Source organism: Diceros bicornis, chromosome 29 (genome assembly GCF_020826845.1).
Source record: "Diceros bicornis minor isolate mBicDic1 chromosome 29, mDicBic1.mat.cur, whole genome shotgun sequence".
In the NCBI taxonomy this organism is placed as follows: Eukaryota; Metazoa; Chordata; class Mammalia; order Perissodactyla; family Rhinocerotidae; genus Diceros; species Diceros bicornis.
In genome coordinates, this window is record NC_080768.1 from 21,963,916 (window position 1) to 21,986,849 (window position 22,934).

A 22,934-nucleotide genomic window follows, 5' to 3' on the forward strand; every position below is an offset into this window, starting at 1 on the left:
AGAGGACAGAACAAATAGAAGAGAAGGAATAAAAGTTGTTCATGTTTTTTTCATGACTCCGGTAGAGGTTAGAATAACCGGAAACTGATGGGCTGTAGAATGTCCACTTGCCACCAGATGAAAGAGCCTCGTGCCACTACCCACGTAGAAACTGCCCATAGGCAAATGCCCACTCTCAAGATTGCCCAGGTAAGTAATATTCAGGGAGGAAATGGAATCCATTTTTTTGTATTTATCCCATGATCTATGCTCACAATTTTTGCAGTGGAAATGACTTAAGGGATATAAAATTAACACTGCAATTTAGGATTCCCCTGAAAAGTGTTTTCTTCACTTCATCCTAAGAGAACACACAGTTTCAAATTAGAAAAAGGAAAGAGAATAAGAACTGAAAAATGTCGGATACAATAGTTAACAAAAGAAAAACATTTTAAAAATGAGAAGAAAATGTTTATCTTGCATTGATTCAAATCCCCTGTATTTTTTCTCAATCAGAACAAAGTAAGCTATGAAATATTGTGAAATTCTCCCTAGTCTATATTTTTTTAAATGGATGGTACATTCATGGTAAATTGAGGTTGGGAGAAAAGATCCTTTTTGGAGATCACGGTGTGACCAGGCGCTTTCAGATTTTGGCTGCGGGGCTACAGAGCCTCTCAGTAAGGGCAAATAGATGGCCGACAAAGAGAGAATCAGTGGGGTAAGGACTGGGGTGGTAATGACATAACATACGAAAATGATGAACTGAAAAAATAATTCAGATGGGGATCTTTTATTTCAGACAATGGTAACTTTTTTGTAGTATATTTTTTGGGAAATGTCATTTTCTAATCCTGTGTGTCAAGATAGGCGGCTGTGCCTATCTTGTTTTCTGCTTCCTGAGCTTATCTAGAACAATCAGGCAGGTGCATGCAAGGACTTTTTTTCCTTTTTGCCATCTAATCTATTTTCTATCATCCACAGATTGTTCGGCCAGAAAAGGAACCTCTGACAAGCAGATATATGATTATAAAACATTATGTTTTAGCCACCATAGCATTGTTTTTGCTGATATTTTTACTACTGGGATAACCACTATATTAAAAGGTACAGATTATGCCTAAGGACAGAATCGTTGCTGAATGAGTTAGAAATTAATCAATCTGAGGTTCTGGAAAACTTAATTCAGAAACTGCTGGCTGTAAGTTTGAATTTTGATTTTATTTTTCGCTCAGTGGGCATTGAGCGAACTTTTTCAAAATCAAGGACAATAATTAGCCCTTGCTTGTCAAAGATGGAAAATTCTGCTTTATTAGTAGGCCCCGGAGAGGAAGCTCTCTGAATTTACTTTAATTTTAATTCAGTAGAGAAGCATCTGGGCTGCCAAGGGATTGGGGAGCACTTGTGGGCTTTCTTCCTAAGGACTAAAATGCTGCTTGCTGTCAAGATTTCTATTATGTCAGGGTGAAGGGGAATTGCAAAATAAGGGGAAGGAGTCAATTCTGGGCAGCCAGAGTCTTATTTCTCCTGCTGGCATGTGCAGTGCTTGGGAATTCCCATGTTAGGCATGACCTGATAAATGTTTTCTCCATTTCTCTCCATTATAATTATGTATGAAAGAAAGAATTATATATTCATTCAAGGATATTACATTCCAGATTAAGATGCTCCTAATATCTGACTATTCAAAAGATGCTGCTAGGCCAAAATCATTCCTATGAGAATGTAGGTTAAGGCAAAGAACAATTTCCATTTTTTTTCTCTTCCCTCCATTTTCTGGTTTGCTATTTTAATGGGGCTAGAGTATCTTAGTCATGGCTGTCTGACAGAATTTTCTGTGGTAGTGGAAATTTTCCATATCTGCACTGTCCAATATGGTAGCCACTGACTATATGTGGCTATTCAGCACTTGAATTGTGGCTAATGTGACTGGGAAATGAATTTTAAATTTTATTTAATTTTAGCTAATTTAAATTTAAATAGCTACATGTTGCTAGTGGCTACCTCATTGACAGGGAGATCTGAGAGATGGAATAAACCCATAGGAAATGCTTTTATCTTCATTCACTAGAATTCTTAGATGCTAGAATTAGAATTATTATGGGCCGGCCTCGTGGCTTAGCGGTTAAGTGCACGTGCTCTGCTACTGGCAGCCCGGGTTTGGATCCCGGGCGCGCACCAATGCACCGCTTCTCCGGCCACGCTGAGGCTGCATCCCACATACAGCAACTAGAAGGATGTGCAACTATGACATACAACTATCTACGGGGGCTTTGGGGGAAAAAAAGGAGGAGGATTGGCAATAGATGTTAGCTCAGAGCCGGTCTTCCTCAGCAAAAAGAGGAGGATTAGCACGGATGTTAGCTCAGGGCTGATCTTCCTCACACACACACAAAAAAATTAGAATTATTAAAATGTCACATAGTGTTGTCACTTCACAAAAATGAATATAATTTGCATTTTACTTTTTAAATGAAGGAAGGCACATACATTTTCAGATAGGGTAAGCAGTTCAGTGAATATGCTTTCATAATTTTACTTCTATTTTGTGTAGGAAATTGCTCTCTGAATCATGTAAAGGGAAATGTCCATTCCTGGAAAAGATATATCGTGACATTCAGTAGTAATTGAACATGAATTGTCTGAAAGTTGCAATATCTCAGCTTTGTTCAAGATTTAATTTGCTTTCTTCAACAGGCCGGGAGAACTGTCAAGGTGTTAGGTGAGGGGGTATTAGGTCAAGTTTTCAGGTGTGGTCAATTTTTTGCATTACAGTTGTGTTTGTATCAGAACCAACGGGTTCTGTTACATGATCTTTTGCATTCATGTGTTACCCATATTATGGCAAACCAAAGCATCGCCTCAAATCAAAACCCAGAAAACTCAATCTTTCAGAACTATAGGGAGAACATAGCCTATCTTAATCTCATAAAGATACCAACATTTTCTCATACTAGGTAATTTATATCACCAAGAAAAAAAATGCAAAAAAGATGCAAATATAAATATAAGCTATTGAAATGATTTTCTATTGCTATGACCTTCTCTATGCACCAAACATGTCTTTTGTAGCTATTCACAGCATTCTGGCATCATCCAGTGGTTAAAGCTTCCATTCCACAGGACATAAAAGTGGCTTTTATGTAAGAACTGTGGCAAATTATAATAGCAAGCATTGTGGCAGCTAACAATTTGGCCTTCTCCCCCTCACTGTCACCCTCACTCTCCCTGTTGCCATCCAAAGAAGATCCTGTGGATGGTGCGTTGGAGTGCTCACAATGGTTACCAGAGCTGGTTGGGTGCATCTCTGCCCCACTCTGTGTTCAGTGATGTCATGTTGGGAGTTTGAAATTGGCCACATTGGGAATATTTATACCAATCAATTGTCGAATGCTACAAATCAAGGCTGTTTTATTTTGGGAGAGCTCGCTGTTAAACATTTACCAGCATACTCCTAGATATGGATGTGACCAGCTTAATGCTAAATTGTATAATGGGAATAGAAGTAGTGGGGGCAGGAGCTCAAGAACTTTGTTCCCTTTCTAATCCTGTCTCCTTATTTTCACTGACAATTTTCTATATGCCAATCAGGGGTATATAATGTGTAAGTCAAAATGTGCCATACTTGTTTGTACAGCCTTTAGGGTAGGGTTTGGATAATTATTTATGAGCCTCTTCTATACATATAAGCCCCAACTTGAAGAGTTGAAAGAAATTCATAACTGAAATAGGAGTATCCCAAAGCTACAGATAAGCCTTGTCAGTGACCCATCTTGTTTAGGGCCCTCCAGTAATTACAAAAGTTGCCAAATCCTATCACATTCCTGGAGAACACTGAGATAAGTAACTTAAACGTGGCTTTGTACCAGAACTATACAAATTATACCCTTTTAGGACTTTATGGTGGTGTTCAACAACACATAGAAGCAAATATGCCACCTTTCCAATACTAAAACTTAGGTGAAGTTCACTACCTCATGCAGAGGGCTAAGAGCTCCTTTCTGACTATTAAGTATGGTTCGCTACTGCCTATAATTTTAGTCTCAATTTTGGACCCATGTTTTTCTACAATTGTACTTTTCCTCATTTCCACAGACTGCAATCTCCTCTTGACTCAGGAAATGAAGAGAGGATGAAATCCAGGGATTCTAGAAAAGTTAATGGATAGATCGTGAATATCTATGAAATTTTCATGCCCTTTCTTGTCAACTTCCTTCTACAAATGTTTTACTAAAGTAGAAAGACCAGTCAATTTCAATACATTGAATATGTAAAACGTTGTCAGCCTAAAGGATTGCCCTCTAATAACATGACTTTCAGAGTTGTTTTTATAAAAGAGAAATGAAATTGCACTCAAGATCTCTGAGTTGTTACAGCAACACTTTTTACTAAAGGAAACTTACTCATTTTTTTCCTCTCTTTTCCTCATTTTGAACTTTGTACCATAGTTTTCCTTCTCTTAATTAAATAATAAAAATCTTAAAACTCATCTTTTCCATAATGTTTGGAGAGAAAGTATCAGACGAAGTTACTTAGCTTACCTGAATGTATCTCAGAAAACTCTCTCTCCCTGTGCTGATCATAGAGAATCTTCTTAATACAGTAATTAATACTTCAAAACTTTCCATTATGAACTTCTACAGCAGTGGACAAGCATACAGGTCAACAGATTTTTGGGGTGAGAGTGTGTTCAGGGAAGTACAATGCCAAATTTTGAAAGTTGATTTTTTTGTTAGACAGACTAGGAATGTTGGCAACACTGAAATAAATTCTCTTTGGAAGGTTTTTTCTTTGCAACAAAAATTCTGCTTTAGGTGAAGATCAGCACATGGCAAAATAATGATCCTGTAATTCTGATTCTCTCCTTTGGGTTATGAGGGTTAGAGATAAATAAGAGTTCAACTTCCCTTTCTCAAGTGGAAATTCACAGAATTCAGAAAGCAATCCACCTTTTGGAAACATGGCAACAAAAACAAACATTCTTACTTGAGTAAAATCCGAACAGTAACAAGTTATCCTCAGTGCTTTATTTCAGAGCACGTCTTAGGAGACTAAAGGAAGGACAGAAAGAAGAAAAGTAAAACTTTGACAACTTACAAGACTTAAATAAAATAAAATGGGAGATGCTCCATATAGCAAATACGCAACAGGTGCATACTTATAAAACATTTCATGGTGTTCAGTTTGATTCCAGACAGGTTGAATTAGGAAGCATTCGAGGGAATGCTAATTTGTCACACATCTGCACTTCTTATCCTAACATCTAAATAACAGAGTCAGAAATTCCCGTGCTTGAACCCCAGCTCCTCCGGGGCTAAGTTTTTAAATTCCGTAAGCCTTAGTTTCTTTACCTATAAAATTAGGATAACCATCACACCTATGTCACAGGTTTATTATTGTTATTACATATTTTTATTTTTACCTCCAAGTCATATTGTGGTTCAACTTTCTTGCCTCCATATCTGTTGTCATTATCTTAACCCATCTGCCTATCGTCTTGTACCTGGAACGCTGCAATAATTTCCTATCGGTCTTCCTCTTTCTCTCCTTGATTTTCTCCATTTCCTGTCCTATCACACAGAAACCAAAGTGATTGAAAACAAACAATGGGATCAGATTATGTTACCCTCTCTCTTAAAATCATTCAACATTTTCCTTTTGCTCTTAGAATAAAATCTAAGCTCTTTTCCATGGCGGGCAAGGACTTATGAGATCTGGCTCCTCTTCTACTTTATCTTCCCTGGGCTTTCACACTTGTCCCTTCTCCCTGGAATGGTTTTTCCAGTACGTGGTACGGGTGGCTCATTGTCATTCCTTAGGTCCATCTCAAGTGATCCCTCTACATGTAGACCTTCCTTGCTCCTTCATCTCAATTGTCCTTCCCTAGCTATTGCCAATCTAATCACCACATTTATTTTCTTTATCATAATAGAAAGTTAGCTTTTAAAAATTTATTAGTTTCTTGTTTGTGTTTTTTCTTCCCTATACGAATGTAAGCTTCATTGAGGTAAGGGAACTTGGATATCTTGTTCACCATCCTATCTCCAGGGCCCAACAAGCATGTGGAATATAGTTGTTGTGCACAAAAACACCTATATTTATTGAGAGCTGTGAGAGGCACTCTTTCAAGAGCTTTACGTGTACTCACTCTTGTATTTCTTACAACCTATGGGGTAGGTGTTATTTTTATCCCATTTTCCAGATGAGAATTTAAATATGGTGACCAAGGTCATTTAGTGAAAAGTGGTAGACTTGAGACCTTAGCTGAGGGAGACTAGCTGCAGAGTCTAACTCTATAATCAATTTTCAAATCCTGATTTATGTTTGTTGAATAAATGAACGTTTAATACGTAGTGAATGCCTAGCATCTAGCATGTGTTAAAAATGAAGCTATTATAATATTGTTATTATTCATATTGGAACAATTTTATTCTCTTATTAGCTTGCTTCCTAGGAGTTGTAGTGGCCAGGGTATGCGTTAAAGCTGTTAGAAAGTTGAATGTATGGCTGACTAGTCTGTGCAACTTCTCCAGAGTTAGTTGTCTGTCTACAATAATGCTGTGGCAGGCATGCCTTGAGTCAAATCAGCTGATTTGGCTTAAGGCTATCTCAAACAGCTGCGTGGAACACGAATCTTCGTTTTAAATTTGAGGATCTAATGCTCCTTGATGTTTCACAAATCTTACTTACAATCAGTGTTACACGTCTATGGAAGCTATAAAATATATTTCAGTGACTGGAAGCCATTCAAGAGATTATCTAGAGATTGACTACTTTTAAATTGGAAGCAGAATATGTGCAGTGGCTAAGCAACAGAGGAGAAACTTCGGGGCTGAGTCTTCATCTAATCCTTGCCACTCTCTTCTGCTGGTCTTTGCTCCTTTCAATCAAATTTGACCTTTAATAAAAAGTTGACAGTAATAAAAGGAGGTGAATAGTCATTTAAATTGAAACTGGTTGTACTGATTTGCACTAACAACGTATTCAAAAAGAGACTATGTAACTTAAAGCATATCTGGACAGAATTCTGTTCACGGAGTCGTGGGTCCCCCCACCTTAACTCTAACAGGTAGGGGGGGTTCTGATGCTCTTATCACACAGGGTTATCATGAGATTTGAAAATAACAATACATGTAAAACACTTGTGCAGCGCCAAACATGTAATAAATACTATTACTTTTCCTAATCCAATTAGTAATAAAAATATACCGTGAGGATTTTTATGTTTTTTATTGAAGACTCCTGGAGACTTAAACATGTTGAGAATGACTGAACCTCTTTTTTTTTTAAAAAGAGTACAATATACAGATTACATCATAGTTATGTATATATAGCAGTATATGGAGGCTATGTGTAGAGATGAGACGTTATGTTTTTATTACAAATCTCTAAGGAAATGGTGATGCTCTTTAACCTCTGTGGCTAAGGGAAGAGCCTATAAAACTCCAAAACAAAATAGAGAATGGTTTGGATTCTCTCTTTTGTTTACCATTTAGTCTGGCCTTGACCAAAAGAACTGCTTATGACATTAACTCCTTTATTACTGAACACAGATTGCTCTAATTCTTTCTCTTTAATCCGTCCGTGGTGTCTGGCTAGCTTAGCACTTGATACCTGGAAATTTGCTTGTTTTTCATGTTATGGCAATTACAAGACGGAGGAGAGTATTTTGTTGAGACGAAGCTTTCATTTCTCTTCTTGGAGTTTATACTCTGCTTTTTTTATTACTGTGACACTTTCTTTTTAAAAATATTAAAGATATTACTGGCACTAGCAATAAATAGAGAAGTTCAGAATTCTCAGGTGGAAATATTTTGGAAATTATTAAAAATTTCTTTTTCCTCAATCTTTTCTTTCCCCTCATTCACCTAGTTAGCCTATTCAGTGTTCACTGACTCACAGTAGGGAGAAGTAGGGAGGAAAACCAGCTAAAAAGGAGTCTTTCTGGAATTAGTTGCCAAAAACTAAATCCTTTAAGGAATTTAGACTGAGTGAATCTGAGGGAAACAGCATAAGTGAGGAAGAATTAAGTTCTGGAGACCTAACGTACAGTATAGTGACTATAGTTAATAATAATATGTTGTAGATGTGAAATTTGGTAGAGAGTAGATCTTAAGTGTTCTCTACACACACACACACACACACACACACACACACACAAAGGTATCTATGTGAGGTGATGGATGTGTTACTTAGCTTGGTTATAGTAATCGTTTCACAGTGTATACGTGTATGAAAACATCACATTGTGTACCTTAAATATATGCAATTTTATTTGTCAATCCTACCTCAAAAAGTTAGAAAAAAATAAAAATTTAAAAAAATAATAAGGAAAAATTACTGAGAGAAACAGCAGGTGTGACAGAGTCCTCTGAGGGGGATTAATCAAGAAGGAGGGAGGAGCAGATATTCAGAGTATAAAAATATTTCCTGGGGTTGTGGGGAGGAGAGATGGTAACAGAAAGAGTTTTGGGCTTTCTAAAGAGAAAGGGGCCCTGCCTCTGCTTCTTGCCTGTGTGCTAGGGAGGCAGCATGACCCAAGGAAAGAGCAAATATTGATGTGCTAAAGAAGTGTGAGAAAATGACAAGACAAGTAAGAAAATAGAGAATTTTCAGCCTGAGACTTCATAAGTGATGAGAGAAGATGGTACAAAGAAGCCCATTGTGAAGTGTGATTTGGGCTGGGGGCTGCTGTAAGACCTGACTCCGAGCCTTCAGCATTCCCTGACCACTCATCTCAGAGGAATCACGGCAGGTTGGGCATGTACAGAGGGAAGTTTCTATCCCACCCATTGTGCTTCATCTATTTGCTCGGCTTTGTAGCATATTCCATAAAGATCCCTGGGTGATCATCCCTCGGGGACTCATCAGTTTCAATTTTCCTACACTTTAGTGCTACCAAATGGATTCATTTGGCAACATTGTCTCCTGTGCTTTGAATGATCATCAATTTCAATTACCTCAGGTTGGGGGCTGGGGAAAAATATTCCAGTAAGAGTTATCAAGCTATCCTGTTGCCCTTTAGATTAAGCTCTGGGGCAGAACTGGAACTTGTGGTCAGGAGCCTATTGGAGTTCTATGAAAAATCCCCTGACAGCGGGAGAATCTCAAGACCTGGAGACAGGGCACCACTCCTGTAGTAGAATGAATAATGGACCCCCAAAGATATCACGTCCTAATCCCTGTAAGCTGTAAATGTTACCTTATCTAGACAAAGGATCTTTGCAGATGTGATTAAGTTAAGAATTTTGAGATGAGATTATCCTGGACTATACAGGTGGGCCCTAATTGCAGTCTTTCTAAGAGAGAGGCAGTTATAAAATAAATAAGTCCTGGGGATATAATGTACAGCATGGCGACCATAGTTAACAATACTGTATTGTATATTTGAAAGTTGCCAAGAAAGTAGATCTTAAAAATTCTCATCACGAGAAAAAAAATTTGTAACTATGTGTGGTGATGGATGTTAACTAGACTTATTGTTGTGATCATTTCACAATATATACAAATATCGAATCATTATGTTGTACACCTGAAAGTAATATAATGTTATATGTCAATTATATCTCAATAAAAAAAGAGACGGAGATAGATAAACACACAGAATACAGATGTGGGAGGGGGCTTCATCTTCTGAGGGAAGTTTGTTTCTCTCAAAGTGATAACTGATGATAGTGCTTTTTAAAGTTTGAAGCTAATATTATGGCTTTATTTTTAGCTGACTGTTCCTCTGGCATGGGATATCTTCTCAATTGCTGTCAAATCTGGAAAGGTGGAAGGTGAACTTCCCATTAAATACTTCATGTTTCATGTATATATGTTTACATATACACAAATACATTTTACATTTAGTTCTTTCTTTCTTTCTTTTTTTTTTCGCTGAGGAAGATTGGCCCTGAGCTAACATCTGTGCCAATATTCCTCTATTTTGTATGTGTGTCACCGCCACAGCATGACCACCAATGAGTGGTGTAGGTCTGTTCCTGGGAACCAAACCTAGGCTGCTGAAGCGGAATGCACTGAACTTAACCACTAGGCCACAGGGCCGGCCCCTACATTTAGTTTTACGTGGATATATAATTGCAAATCATCCTATTTCAACTTAATATCATGTTATCAGTATTGGTCTTTTTTAAGCTACTGTTTTTAAACATAGTTTTTAATGATTATATAATGGTCTTTCATATAATTGTAAAAACTGAACCTATTCTTGTTTGATATCATGTTTTTTCTAAATATTTAATAATATAACAAATGCTTTGAGGAATATCTCACACATAGTTCTTTGCAAATTTATCCTAATGGATATATTTATAAAAGGGGAATTTCTGAGTAAAATGGTATATACTTTGAAAGTTCTTTAATATATAATATCAAAATGTTTTCCAAAAACATTGCAATGACTTACACTCTTGCCTGCAGTGTTTGAGAATGGCCACTGTACTGCATAATGAGTAATCCCGTAATAACCATTGCCGTTAAACCAACCAACAAACCAACACACCCACCCACTCTTGCCAGTTTGTGCACTACTACACAGGGCTGATTTGTCAATGCAGATAATGTGGATCTTACCCAACGTTACACTTAGTAATGACTCAAAGGATACAAGCACAGAGCAAGTGCAGACTTGGCATTCCTCTCTGGAGGGGCCTGGATCCATCACAGGTAGCTTCCTAATCATTCCTTTTCCCACACTGGAATAGGTTTTGGTTTTGGAGAAGCATTAACGGTGTTTGAAAAATATAATAGCTGTTTGGGGCTTGTATTAGTTTTCTATTTTGGCCATAACAAATGACCATAAATTTAATGGTCTACTACAACAAAATTTATTATCTCACAGTTCTGTAGGTCAATAGTCCAGCTGGTTCAATTGATTTCTTTTCTCTGGATGCCACAAGGCTGAAAGCTGGAGGCTCTGGGGGAGAATCTACTTCCAAGCTCATTCAGGTTGTTGGCAGAACTCAGTTCTGTGTGGTTGTAGGACTGAAGTCTCTGTTTCCTTGCAGGCTGTCAGCCAGGGATAGTTCTCAGCTTCTAGAGTCATGTACATTCCTTGGTCTAAGGATCCCTGCATCTTCAAAGCCAGTAACAGTGGGTTGAGTTCTTCTCATGCCTCATTTCCCCTGCCTTCTCTTGTGCTGTCTCTCTCTCTCTCTTCCTTTCCACTTCCCCTATCCCTGTACACATCAAAGGTTCTTAACTTTTAAGAGTTCATGTGATTACATTGGGTTCACCTGGATAATCCAGCATGATCTTCCTGTCTCATCTTAACTACGTCTGCAAAATCCTTTTTTCCATGTAAGATAACATATATACAGGTTCTGATGATTGATATAATCACCACTTACATGGTGATTTGGGGGGGATCATTATTCTGCCTACTACAGAGCTTCTTTATTTTTATACTTGGTTAGCCATGTGGGGTTAAAGAGATCACGGGTCTCACTTCCATTTTCCACACAACTGCAATGCACAAATTCTTAAATTCCAGGCTTATTTACAATAATCTCTCTAGACCCGGGATTCTGAACCTCAGCACTATTGACATTTTGGGCTGGATGGTTCCTTGTGGTACAGGGCTGTGCTGTGCATTGTAGGATGTTGAGCAGAATCCCTGGCCTCTACCACTAGATGCCAGTAGCACCTCTTCCAGTGTGACAGCCAAAAATGGCTCCAGACACTGTCAAATGTCTTGGGGGACAACGTTGCTTCTGGTTTACAACTACTCGTTTAGACTAACCAGGTATATTTGACTAAAAAGGGTTTTTTCTTTTTTTTGTTTTGATAATAGCTCCCCATTTTCCTTCATTTAGTAAAATTTCATTGGCATTTGTACAAGGGGATCTGATCAAAATCAACTTTTCCTCTTGTGGGCCGCCCCCAGGGGGAAGGGAGTTACTTCCTATTAAGCTATTAACTTTTTCCTTCCTAGTTTGATAAACAAACACTATAATTTTTTTTTAATTTCTTTATTAGTATTTTTATAAGGCAACTATAATTCTTTCATGCATTACCTATTCATATCTTTTGCACATTTTTTAATTCTGTTTGTCTTTTACTTATTAGTTTAATAGTTTTTTATATATTTAATGTATTAACTCAGTCTTTCATATATGCTGTGAATATTTTTTCACATATTTTGTATTATTAGTGCATTATGATGACCGGCATACCAGAACAGAAAACGAAGATCCAACTTATAGATTAGAAGTATTCTGAAAAAAGATACCAGAATGAAAAGAATATAAGCAACAATATACTATAAAAGAAAAAATTTCTGAGCTAAGCTAAACTCCAATATAGTATTGAGAATTCATTCATTGACAGTTACTAGTTGAGTGCCTTCTCTGTCCCAGGCACTGTTCTAGGCACTTTGGAAACAATAGTGAACATACCAGTGCTTTCCACCTTTAAGAAGCTTAAATAGTAGTGGGTGGGGACAGATGATAAACAGTAAAAGTACTAAGTAAATTCAATGGTACAGTGGAAGATGAAAAGTACTATGGAAAAATAATAAGACAAAGTAGAGCAAGGAAGGTAATCAGAAATTCTGGGGGCAGGTGAGGGTTGCAATTTGCAATACCAAATAGAGTGGTCAGGTATCACGTGAAGGCGAGATCAGAAACACACTTGAAGGAGGTGAGGGAATTAGCCATGTGGGTATTTTGGGGAAGTACATTCTGGCAGAGGAAACACCAGTGAAAGCCTCTAAGATGGGAGCACGCCTGGCTTGTTTAAGGAGCAGCAGAGAGGTCAGTAGGGCTGGAGCAGAGAGAGAATAACGAATGATGATGAGCTCCCCTAGTTATCATGTCTGCAGGAAATGGAAGCCATTGCAGGGTGTTGGGCAGAGGAGCAGCATGATGTGATTTACCTTTTTGTCTAATGTTTTATTTGGAATGAATTTCAGTCTTACAAAAGTTACAAAAAATAGTACAGAGAGTCTCTGTATATCCTCTATCCAGGTTCCCTCTTTGTTTACACATTATATAACCACAGGGCAATTATTGAAACCAAGAAATTAATATTGATGCAATACTGTGATCTACAGGCGTTATTTAAATTTCCCCCAGCATTTGAACTAATGTCCTTTTTCTAGATCCTTTTCTACACTCTCATATTGCATTTATTTGTTAATATTTTTGAAGAGTACTGGCCAATTATTTTGTAGAATGGCCCTCAATTTTTGTTTTTTCTGATATTTTCTCATGATTAGATTCAAATTGTGCAATTTTTGGCATGACCACCACAGAAGTGATGTACCCCTCTCAGTGGATCATGCCGGGGTGTTCATGATGTTGATATGTCTCATTACTGGTGATGCTAATTTTGATTACTCGGTTAAGGTGGTGTCTGCCAGATTTCTGCACTATAAATTTACTATTCTCCCTTTTTAAATAATAACCATCTTGTGGGGAGATCCTTTGAGACTATGCAAATATCCTGTTTCTCATAATATTTTCACCAACTGAATTTAGTATTTATTGATGATCTTGCCTGTAGCAAACATAATGTGGTGTTTGCCAAATGGTGTTTCTATTTTCATTATTACTTCTATATTTATTGACTAGAATTCTATGGTGAGGAAAGGCTGTCTTATCTTACCCATTTATTTAGTTATTCAATTATTTATTTATCTGCATGTGGACTCATGGATTATCATCTTGTTATTTCTCATTTGTCCAAGATTTGGCCAATGATAGCTACTTTAAGTTGGTTTCTGTGTTCTTTTGACATGCCCCATTATTTTTCAAGCATTTCCTTAATTTCTGGCACCATAAAGATAGATTATAAGAATAGAAACAGGGAGATCAGGTATGAGAGTATTATACTAATTTAGGGGAGATATAGTGGCTTGGCCCATGGAAATAGCAATGGAAGTGGAGACAAGTGGTTGGATTCTAGGAATATTTTGATAATATTTCCTAGTGGAAAGGTACCAAGGTACAGAATATTCTAGAAAGAGAGGGATTAAAGATTGTTCCAATTTGGCCAGGACATAGGAAGAAGGATGGTTTTACAATCAATTGAGACGAGGAAGGTGATAAATCAGGGGAAGATTAGGAGTTTAGTTTTGAGCATGCTGAGCTTGAGCTGTCCTTTCAACACCCAAAGGGGGATCACATTAGTCTGTTCGGGCTGCCATAACAAAATGCCTAGAAGGCGTAATAAAATTCTGCCATAATAAAATTCTAGGAGGCTAGAAGTCCATGATCAAGGTGCTGGCAAATTTGGTTTCTGGCCTGCAGATGGCTGCCTTTTCACTGCATCCTCACATGGCCTTTCCTCTGTGCTTCGTGGAGAGAGAGGGCAAGCTCTCTGGTAACTCTTCTTATAAGGACATTAATTCTATCGATTAAGGCCCCACCCTTATGACCTCATTTAATCTTAATTACTTCATTTAAGGCCCCATCTCCAAATACAGCCACACTGGGGATTAGGGCTTCAATGTATGAATTCCAGGGTGACACAAACCTTCTGTCCATAACAGAGATTTTTGAGTAGGCAGTGGAAAAATAAGTCCTAGATTTGGGAGAGAAGATATAAATGATACATTTGGGAGTTATCTGCATGTAGATGAGATTTATAAACATGAAACTGACAAGATCATCAAGGAAGGGAATGCAGCTATCAAAGAGAAGGGGAAAAAAGACAGTCATGAATTTTTAGAGTGGGTTTAAGAAAGAAATTGGAGACCAGGTGTAAAAACAACTCTTTTGAGGAACTCTGATGAAGTGGAAAGCAAAGAAGTGTGATATCTAGAGGAAAGAATGACATCAAATTTTTTACTTTAAAGATGGAGTATTAATAGAATATAAGCTGATAGGAATAATCCAGTAGCAAGGGAAAATTGATGATGTAGCAAAGACAGGAAAGGATCACCTGAGTGATATCCTTGAATAGGTTAAAGGGGATGGGTTATAGTGTACAAGTCAAATAAATATCTTTAGAAAAGAGAGGGAATAGTTTATCTCAGGGAAAAGTTGGGAAGGCAGAGTGAGTGAAGATGCTGGTTGGAGGGTCAATATGATTGTGGGAGCTTGTGAGAGTTCTCTTCTGATTGTCTGCATAAAGTAGGAAGCCAGATTATCTGCTGAGAAAGAAGAAAGGGAAGAAAGGTTAGAGGTTTGAAGATGGAGAAGAGAAGGTGGGAAATAGTCATTTGAGAAAGTGGAGTATGAATGGACTAGAGAAAGAATAATATGATATCCAGAAAGCATTAAAGGGTTGGTTCACGCTCATGAATATAAAGCAAGGAAGACCAGCCAACCTGATTGTGGATTTTTCTCTATGTAAATTCACTCACCCAAGTTCAGGTGACAGAGTAGGTAGAAAGTTGGATTTAACCAGTATGCGGTTTTGTCAGAGAAAGACAAGGAGAAGGAGATCATTGAAGGTGTATGCAACAGTGTGATTATAATTGATCATAGAATTTCAACTGAGTAAGGAGAGAAGTAGGATGTAGGGGATGTTCAAAAATAAAAGATGGTGGTAAGAATGGATTGGAGGTTCTGATGAGGGCTAAGGATTATTTGAATTGGGGTACTAGAGGAAGTGAGCTAGCAAGACCTACGGTCAAAGAATGGGAATCTTGACATTGAGATTATGAAGAAAATGCTATTTTTGCTAGAGACACAGTCTGGTTATGGCCATAGGAATGATTGCAAATTCATAAGTTCTCTGTATGTGTGTGTGTGCGTGTGTGTGTATGTTTTAATATACTCTGTGGAAGAAAAGAATAGTACCATATCACCATATCAGGAAGTGTTTGAGCTATATAGACTTTCTAGAAGGTAGGTAACAAGAAAAATAGTCATGGTTTTATCCCATCTCTATTAAAACATGGTTTGGATGACTAGTAATTTTTTTAGAGTTTAAGATCATAAAGAGATCCATGGCTGATGATAGCAGTTCTGAATCTATAAAAATTCAGAGCTATGAAATTATCTTAATCTCAACTAACTTTGACATATATATATTATTTATTTATTTATTTATTTTTTCAAAGGTCTGAAATGTGTGGTCACTGTGCAGATCACTGCTCATCTTGAACCTACTCAATTCATAGACATTTTCAGTCTGGTTTCTAGGCATTTCTCCTAGCAATGAAGCAGTACCTCCATGAATACAAAATGATTTACTGATAAACTGGAACTATAGCTTTCTTGGAGTTCTGACCTTTGAGAGTCAAATGCAAAATCTAATATCACAGATGACAAATTTTTATAGGATCAAGACGTGACCTGGAATTACTTTCATTGCACTTAAGTAGTTGCACTCTGATCTAGAAAATCATAGTTTGTTCATCTCAATGGGTTTCCATTATTTCTTGCTTGATATTACTGGTTTAAGTTCAACTTTAAATACATCTCATTTGTTAGAAAGGTGTTGATTTTTAAGGTGTGCTGATGACATTTAATATTATTTCAATAATCTTTTGATGTCACTGAAATATGTTTATAGTAATCGTGTTATTCAGACCAGAGAATTGTGTCTAAGACAAAATTTGATTCAATTATCCAGGCTCTCCCAGATGGCATTTCATTCTTAAATTAATTAATTAACTGTTCCTCTGAGTCTATAAAAATGCAGAACTTTGAAAAGTGTCTTAATTTCAACTAACCATATTACAGAAAAGCATTAAGGCAGCATATGGCAGTGTGTACTTGTTATGGAAACTTCTTAGCCTTCTTTTTGCACTAAATCCTCTTATCAGTCCTTATTTATCATTTCAGTTCAGACAGCCTTCTCCACTACTTAATTGTACTTCCAAATATAATTCCTTGCTTCCTGAGGCTTTTAGGAGAAGTTCTGGGCCCGTGATTTTAACTTTCCTTTTGGTTCCCAGCTGTAGTGCCAGCCAAGTTAAGCTTGGCAACAACGCTCCACAGATAAATGTGGCGTAGCGTTTATATTCATTTACGCCGCCATGTGATATGTAAGGCTGAGTATAAATAAGTACTGGAATGAGAAATCCAGGTAAGTCAAGTGGTGCAGGAATTTAATAGAGAATTAGGATCCGGCAAGGATGTTTCTTTGCTTTTATTTGTTTTGAGAGGATATTTAATTTTCAGAGTCTTCTCAAGTCCTAGGGATCAGAGGATAGAGTCTTGATACTTGGAAACTTTTAATGCTCTTCCTTGATCACAGTTGTAATGCCTTTGCAACTTTTGATCAAATTTCTGGTTTTGGTCTCAAAAAATAGATAGATAGGAAAGCGCAGAATATATTAAAGAAAGATTTTAACATTGTGGTTTTTTTTTTGAGAAGGATTAGTATTAGCTATCTCCATGGTGTGACTTCAGATTTCTCAAATCTCTGCAACAACTCCTCTACCAACTCCTTGTTGTCTGATTCTTCCCCATTAACTTTCTTCTTCAGTGACTTAAAGCTTTATTCACAGTTCAAATACAAATGCCTGTATTTCACCTAACTAATCATTTTGGGCAGGTGCGATAAGCTTTGCAACTCCCTGCCTTCAGGGCAGGTTTTGAAGGAGACTGAGGAGAAAGGGTGACAATAGTGGAAAGCACTGACTCTCCTGAGTTTACAGTCCAACCTTCTCCTCCACTGTACTAGCCATCGTCATGCCTGGTATCCTCCCTCCCTCCCTTCCTCCTTTCCACCCGCCCTCTTTTCCTCCTTCTTCCCTCTCTCCTTCCCTCCTTTTTTCCTTTAGCTTTTCCTAACCATATTCCTGTTGAGCTGATTTTTCATTTCTAAAATTCAGAAAAATTTCCAGTATATGTCTCAGTTTTGATGATTCTCTTTAATATATTATTTTATTTCTCAAAGTTGATAGGCTACTTTAATTAATAGGACCATTTATTTTTCCTTACATCTCATGGAAACCTTTTGTATATAAATGAACTGTTTTTCCTTCTTCTATTTATAGGATAGAATACAAGATTTCCCTAGAATGGAGAACAATTGATTTTCTCTTGTTGGATCGGCATTATCTGTCTGATCTATCTATTAACTTTCTTCTACGAGATTCATAATCTCTTTGTCTTTATTCTCTGTGCTCATTTAGACTGTAATTCAATATTTGGCCCCCTTTATTCTGTTTTGTGCTATTTCAAATTTATTTATTATTTCCGCAATACAGTAGTCCCCCCTTATCCACGAGGGCTCCGTTCCAAGACCCCCAGTGGATGCCTGAAACCACAGAGAGTACCGAACCCTATAAAACCCTATATGTTTTTCCCATACATATATACCTATGATAAATTTTAATTTATAAATTAGGCACAATAAGAGATTAACAACAATAACTAATAACAAAATAGAACAATTATGACAATATACTGTAATGAAGGTTACTGTAGATCTTAGCAACCTCAGCATATGATTTTTTTCTTTCCTAATTAAGTCAAGAACTTTTACCTTGTCACTTAATGGAAGCGCTTTACCACTTCTCATTGGCATATCTGAATTGCCAGCATCACTACTCTTATGCTTTAGGGCCATTAAGTGAAATAAGGGTTACTTGAACACAAGCACTGTGATGCCATGACAGTGGATCTGATCACCCAGGTGGATCTGATAACCGAGTTGCGTACTCATTGACTAACAGGAGGGTAGTGTATACAGCGTGGATACTCTGGACACAGGGATGATTCATGTCCTGTGGGATGGAGCGGCACCCAGGGGGACAGCATATAATTTCATCATGCTACTCAGAATGGTGTGCAATTTAAAACTTATGAATTGTTTATTTCTGGAACTTTCCATTAATATTTTCCGACCGTAGTCGACCGCGGGTAACTAAAACTGCGGAAAGTGAAACCGCAGATAAGGGGGGGACTACTGTAGTGTTGTTTTGATCCCAAGTTTGTCTATAACTTTTTTTTTTAATTTTATATATTTATTTATTTTTCCCCCAAAGCCCCAGTAGATAGTTGTATGTCATAGCTGCACATCCTTCTAGTTGCTGTATGTGGGACGCGGCCTCAGCATGGCCGGAGGAGCGGTGCGTCGGTGCGCGCCCGGGATCCAAACCCGGGCCACCAGCAACGGAGCGCGCACACTTAACGGCTAAGCCACGGGGCCGGCCCTTGTCTCTATAACTTTGCAATCTCATTTTTCACTTTATTTTCTTGTCTTATTCTTTTATCCTGGGTGTCTTGTTTTATTGATTCCATGTTGACCATGAGTTCTTCTAAGGTACAATGACTCATTGTGGAGAATTTTTTCCTGTTCTTTGGATAGTGTTTAATTCCATAATTGATTCTTCCTTTTTATTCCTTGTCTCGCTCTCTCTCTCTCTTCTTTTTTTTTTTTTTTTTAAATTTCACTGAACTTTCCTTCTTTACTTCTTTGGAATTTAAAATAAGAAAAGCATTACATGTTTCTTGTAATTAGAAAACACCACGGAGGTGTATAAAGAATTTTTTTCTTTGCTATGCATGCCCCCCTCACTCCCCTGAGGTTATTATTGGTAAATAGTCTCCTGTGTGTATGTCTATACTTTTCTTTCTGCTATGAATATAAATATATGTGGGAACAGATATATGCATATAAATGTGTTTTTCTATTCCTTTCAAAAATAGGATCCTATTTCATATTCTTCTTGGAAATTTGCTTTTTAAAAATTCGCTTTCTTAAAACTTGACAATCTACAATAAATCTTCTTCCAAAGCACTGATCTAACTCATTTTTAAAAATAGCTGCCTAATACTCTATTTTATGGATATGCTAAATTTTATTCAATTATACCACTATTAAGGACTTTTTGTTACTCTGAACAATACCTCAGTAGATACCAAAGTGCTTTATTATGGTATACTAATGCTTTTATATCTGTTGAATTCATTCCAAAAGAGAAATTACTGGTGCAGAGGGTATGTGCATTTAGTGATTGATAGACACTGTTGGATTACTTTCCAGAATGCTCATAACAGTTCATACTTGCATTAGCACTGCATGTGAGTGTGTGTTTCCCCATTTGCCTGCCAGTTCTGGATATTATCAAAATTTTATTTTTTGCTAATATTATGGATGAAAATGATATCTCATAGGGAGTTTGATTTGCATTTCTCGGGCTATAAATGAGCATGCGCAACTTTTCAAATGTCTTCTGGCATTTTCTCTTCCATGAATTGCCTCATATCCTTTGCCCATTTTTCTATTGAGTTGCTTGTTATTTACATACAAATTTATGTTTGTTCTTTGTGTATAAATTCTTTGTCCTACATGTTGCACATATTTTTCTCCTAGTCCCCTGTATGCCTTTGGACATTATGTAATATATTATCTTAAATTAATTTTATTTTTGTTTGCAATATTATAACCTTATGGATTTTGTACTCTGCAGAGGGAAATACCGTGCCTTAATCACATGTTGTCTCTTGTGCATTTTTTTATTTTGTTAATTTTTCCCTGGAGTTGCTAACTATCATGCTTTAAAAATTTCATGCTGTGTCTTTTCTAATCCTTAATTTCTTCTAATCTTTCTCATCTATGGCACCTCCTTTACACCTGGGACATCCATTCCGGAGTCTCCTCCTCCTGTGCTCCTCTAAGGGCTGATTTCTCTCCCTTTGTGGCACCCCTGTGGATGTTCCTCTTTTCATTGCTCTTTTGCTTTGACTTCGCTGTTCTTGATCCTACTGTTCCTGATGCTGTTTGGTTTACTCTTCATTTTGTCGGATGCTATCCTTAATTAACTCCCTAAGAAAAGTGTTTGGTATGTAAAATTTAGGTGTCCTTGTATGCCTGAAAATAAAACTTTATTTTGCCTACATACTTAGTAATGTAAGCTGCTGAGAGAATTTTAGGTTGAAAATTATTTTTCCTCTCCATTGTCTTATAACACTCAGTGATGCTCATTAAAAATTTAATGCAAGTATAATTCTTGTTTCTTTGTAGGAGACTTGTTTTTTCTTTCTACTCAGTGCCTTACGGAAGATTAGAGCATATTCTCTTTATCTTGTTCTTAAATTTCACTATGAAGTGTGGAACTTTAAAAAAAACTTCCTAGTATTCACGAACTTCTTTCAATTTTAAGATTTATGCCTGCTTTCAGCTTTTGCAAAATTTCCTGCATACCTTAAATCATTATTTACTTCGTGTTATAGACTGAATTATGTCCTCCCTCATCCCCAAATTCATGTCACTGTGTTTGGAGATAGGACCTTTAAGAAGATAATTAAGTTTCAATGAGGCCGTAAAGGTGGGGTCCTAATCTGATAAGACTGGTGTCCTTATAAGACATAGAGACACCAGAGATCTCTCTCTCTGTTCACACAAAGGAAGGCCATGTGAGCCCAAAGCAAGAAGGCAACCAACTACAAGACAGGAAGAGAGGTCTCACCAGAAACCAGACCTCCCGGGACCTTACCCTCGGACCTTGAACTTCCAGAACTGTGAGCAAATGAATTTCTGTTGTTTAAGCCACTACCCAGTCTGTAGTATTCTATTATGCCAGCCTGAGCTGACTAATAAGCTCCTCTCCTCTCCATTTTCCCTGCTCCCCTTTTTGGAATTCCCATTAGTTGGATGTTGTACCTCCTGGAGAAATCTTCTGGGTCTCTTATATTTTCTTTCTTATTTTCTATCTCTTATTTTTTAATACTATATTTGGGAGATTCCTTAATTCTATCTCCTAATCCTCCAACTAAATTAATATTTTAGAAATAATCTTTCTCATGTCTATGAACTCTTGGTTTTTAATTGTTTTATTTTCTTCTCAAATTACCCTGGGTTAATAATTAAAATACTTCAAAAGTTATTATTTTGCTACCAAGTTCTGTTTTTTTTTTTTTTCTGGCGTTGATTTCATTTTGGTTTAGATTGGGCTTTTTCTGACATTTTCAAACAATTTTTCAGCAAAGACTTTTGACTACTTTTTGTGCCCAGGCACTGTTCCAGGCACTATGGATACTGTAGTAAACAAAACCGACGACTGTGCCCCATGAGCTTTCATCCCAGGGTGGGAAAAAGCAATATGTGAGTAAACAAAAAATAAGCATAATAAATTGACATAGCTGTAACATGAAGAAAATTCCGCCTATGGGCACTTACCCATGTGCTAGAGAGTGACTAGGTGGTCAGGGAAGACCTGTCTAAAGAAGCTGAGACCTGAAGGAAAAAACGCTGGCTACCTATGTGAAGATCTGGGGGAAGAGTATTTCAGGCAGAGGAAAAGCAATTATAGATGTGCTGAGGTTGGGATAGTCTTAAGAAATCTCTCATAAGCCCAAGACCAACATATTACAGCAGATTGAGAAAGAAGGAGAGTGACATGAGATGAAGGAAGTGAAGTTAGATGGGCTATTGTCACCTAGGGTCCCCCAGCCTGGGTAAGGGGCTTGGATTTCATTCTGAGTAGAAAGAAGTCCTTTGGACGGATTCTAGCAGGGACATAACAAGTTTTGATTACATTTTAAAAAGATCATTCTGGATTCTTTTCAATGGAGAATGAATTGTTGAAATCAGTATAAAGGCCAGGAGTGGAAGGAGGGTGGTTAAAAGGCTGATGTGGGAATCTCTAATGAAAGATGACATTGGCTTGAACTTTGGTGGTATCAGTGGAGCAAGGAAAAGTGGATTGGTTTGGGATGGCTTTTGATGTCACACGTGACAGCACTTGCTCATGAACTGAGGAAAAGAGAAGTCAACAAAGACTCATAAGTTTTGGCTTGAGCAACTGAGTGGCTGGGTGTGCCATTTACTAAGAGAGAACAGAGCAGGAAAGAGGTTTGAGGGATGGTGGATTAAGAGGTCTTTGCTTTTTGAGGTTTGCAAAGTATGTAAAACAGGTATTGTGACAGATTTGAGATGAACCAGCATATATCAGTGGTACTTGAAACAATGGTATTAATTTTTGTCCACATCAAAGGGTAGATTAAGAAAAGAAGCCTGACAGAAAGTTCTGGGTATGTGGGCAGAGCTAGTGGGGTGTAAGGTTTTTTCTAATGAGAGCAGACTGGGAGCTGGTTTTAATTCTG